This window comes from Octopus bimaculoides, chromosome 6 (assembly GCF_001194135.2).
Source record: "Octopus bimaculoides isolate UCB-OBI-ISO-001 chromosome 6, ASM119413v2, whole genome shotgun sequence".
NCBI lineage: Eukaryota > Metazoa > Mollusca > Cephalopoda > Octopoda > Octopodidae > Octopus > Octopus bimaculoides.
The window spans coordinates 10,544,186-10,548,330 of NC_068986.1; positions in this window are offsets into that span (position 1 = coordinate 10,544,186).

Sequence of the window (4,145 nt, forward strand, 5' to 3'; positions counted from 1 at the left end):
CACTTGTCAATGGGATACAGATAAATCTTTTCAGTTCCGTTTGATGTATCCTTGAATTCAAATTTGGATCAGCCTCTGGTTCGATAACTACCAGGCTGTTGCGAGAACAGGACAGGATTTTCTATGGAAGTCTGTCGTGGCCAAGTCTGGCAATATGACCTGTCCAAAGGAGATTTCTCAACATCAATAGATAGTGCATGGATTGAAAGCCAGCCTTCTTCAACACTTCAAAGTTTGAGATAGACGTCTATATATGTATATATATATGTATGTGTGTGTGTGTGTTTTTTTTTTTATTATGGTAGTTTGACCTTAGAGTCCCTCTTAGCGTAAGGCATTCATGTATAGTAATGCCCTTATATAAATATACATGTGAACATTAATGTGGTTTTAGAGTCAAGTTTTGGCTGCTATTTCCAGCGTGGTGGTATCTCTTAGATACCCTAAATTATAATTTTAAATATATATATATATATATATATATATATATATATATATATATATATATAGGGAGAATTCACAAAAAAAACCCAAAAGGTGAAGACGGGTGGTGTAGAAAACAAACAGATGTATTAGCTTAACGCTTGGGAATTGAAAAAGTCTTTAGCGTTTCGAGCCTATGCTCTTCCACAGAAAGGAACGTGAGTGTGTGTTATGCATATACATGTATAAGAAATCTATATTCAATGGAGACGCCAATGAATCCTATTGCAGACGGAAGGATTTTAATTATTTACGCTGTCTCGCCAAATATGCCCCATCTTCTGTCTTCAACAACCTTGAAAATACATAAGACGGGCAAATGTAATAAAAACGAACGGAGAGAAGAAGAGAGAGGGGCAGAGGAGAGAGAAAATAAAAGGCAGATAAATGTATGAGGGACCGTGCTTGTATGAGATAGAGAAAGTGGGAGATAGAAAATATAAATAGCAAAAATAAGTGAACGAGAGAGAAAGGAGAGATTTAATCGGATTTCTGTAATCTCTATACGATGCTACAATGAAGCTAGATTTCTGGTAACCACTGATAATGTTATTTACATTCAAATTCTTTCATTTTTTTTCTTATTTTTTAATGTTTCGTTCAGTTCAAGGCAGAAACGTTAGCATGCCGAGCGAAATGCTTAGTGGTATTTTGCACATCTTTACGTTCTGAGTTCAAATTCCACCAAGATTAACTTTGCCTTTCATCCCCTTTCGAGGCCGATGAAATAAGAACCTGTGTGCCTCTAAGCTAGAGGCACACTTTGAGTGCACATTCAACGTCCAAACTCTATCTACGCATCCCTACAGAACACTGAAGAGATGGAGGATATCATGGCCTCTTGGCAGAAACGGCCGTAAGGAACTGATCTCTTAAACTTTTAGTCTTTTACTTTTTTATGTATTACTAGTACATATTTGTGTAACACACAGCCTTTGCATGTGTATGTATTCTTATAATACTTCCTTATGGTTTAGAATAAATAGACATAATAGAATGTCTACCGGCTGACGTATATCATTTTTGTATCCCCAACATTTTCTTTTTTGTCTTATAAATTAAAGGTAAACCACTTTTTACCCCCGCCCATATATGACACTCGATTGCGAAATTGCCACGCAATAACCAGCACTTGGGCATTAATAATCAGGTGCACTACCAGTAGTATGTTGGATTGGTACTATCCCTTAGTTGGCAGGCCTCCCAACCTCTAACTCTCACGGAAATGCGTGTATGTGTTTGTGTGTGTATGTATATATATATATATATATATATATATATATATATGTATATATTTATGTATATATGTATATATATATATGTATGTATTATCTACACTAACGTAGTTAGAGTGTGTGCCACACGTGGCGGGCCGCCTCTACGGCCCCCATCCCAACTACGCTAGTTTGCATGTATGTATATATATATATATATATATGTATAATTAAAAAGTAATGTAATAATACATTACGGAGGTTGTATCATAAACAATTAATAATTATTAATTAATATATCAATGACCAAACATGTTATCATAAAATACATAAGAATAAGAGTGTTTATAATTTGAACAAGTCACAATTATAACTGATATATATAACTATATAATATATAAGTGTATAATATATATAATATATAGTTATATAGTTTTCCTTTCATCCTTTTGGGTCGATAAATTAAGTACCAGATGCATACTAGGTCAATCTAATCGACTGGCCCCTCCCCCAAAAATTCGGGCCTTGTACCTAGAGTAGAAAAGTATATATAGTTATATATATGATATATGTAACTATAACTATATAATTATACACATTAAGTACAAGACTTGTTCATAATTCTAAACACTCTGCTATATATATGGCACTGAAGATGGCTCTGCATTTAAATTGATGTAATGATTGCACTGTTCAATTAAATGGAGTCCCTTGAAACGGTCGTACTGCATCACTATTTGTTATCCTGTTGCTTATTTTGATAATATATGCATACATACACCGTCATACTTCAACTTACGTCGTTTCAAGTTATCTTTTTCGATTTTACGTCGTTTTATTAATTTATGAAAGATAGTAATATGAAAAATAAACCTCAACTTCAGTCGATTTATCTCACTTTACGTCAATCTTACTGAATATATATAAAATCATAAAAATGTTGCGGTTGTGTGGTAGGAAGTTTGCTTCCCAACCACTTCATTATCTCATTGTTTGCAGGACGAAGGGCCGCAAGCTGCCATGGGCGGTTTTCTTACGCTGAACTGCAGAAGAGGCTGGAGAAGCTGTGGTGCTCAGAGTTCGCGATAGAGGGATGTGCTTGAGAGACATATGAACAACTCTAGCATCTCGCCAGATACCTGGAAGGAGAAAGCTCTGCGGCGTAATGAAAGGCACTGATCGTTGAAACCCGTAATTCCAGCCATGAAGGAGAAATAACAGAGAAAATACGAAAGAGCACATGAAAGGCACCACTTCTCTGTTGCATCAAGTAAGTCCATCTGCAGCAGATGTCATCACTATTACAGATCAAGAACAGGTCTTGTAGCCCACGTGCGAGCCTGCCAGAGATGATTTCTAAAACAGAACGTCGACCTACGACAGACAGCCGACAGCGAAACAAGAGAAATAAATCCAATGAGATCAAAGTGTTGTCCCTTAGAATGACGAGACATGAAAGATGTAATGTTAGTTACATTCAAGTGGATGTTTTAGTAACCCAGTCACATGAGCCGTCACATTTAATTTAATCTTTTTTTTTTTCACTTTTTTTCTCTCCTCAATATCTTGACACACAAGATCTGTTAATTATAAATTGAGCTGGTTTTCACTTCATAACCATCTTACATTGCAGCTTAATCGCCAATATCATTCATTTAGAATCTACACGAATGATATTGGCGATAATATCTATCTATATAAATTTTAGACAGACAGCAGACAGACAGACAGATAGATAGATAGATAGATAGATAGATAGATAGATAGATAGATAGATAGATAGATAGATAGATGATGTTCGTGCTAAATTTGACAGTTTGCATTAAAAATAAGAAAACATTATATCCCATCCAAAAAGGAAAAGAAAACATCACATCCCAAAAATTTTTTAATCCAAAAATATCGACTAGATTATGGTTAGGAGATAAGATTCCACCACAATCTCAAAAGGGCTTCGGAAGCTGGCGCATGTGTTCCTTACTGCGTCCCTGAGAAAATCTTCGAATACCTCCTTGATGTTAGTCACCAGTTCGGCTTCAGTGTTGCGGGCAGATTGGTTGGTGTCATTCTCAACCGCGCGCCACATATAGTAATGTACGGATTACACTTAGGGGAATTAGGAGACCAGAAATTGAAGCTGATGAAGTCGTAGAAATTCTCCGACAACCATTTCTAATTCTTTCCTGAGGTATGGCAAGGAGCCGAATCCTGCTGCCACACATATGGCTTTCCGCTCGATCTGTTCAGGTCAATGAGGATCGGTTGAAGGAGCTCCTCCACGATGATCCGCGCTAATTCACTCGGAAATTGGCCCGAGATATTTTCGTCATATCGGTACCCTCCACCCTTGGTATGGTCCAAAAATTCGACACCGCGTGCTTCTTCAACACAAAGCTCGCGTTAATTTGGACAAAATGCTATTTAAAAGCTCAGTTAAGAAATTCTACT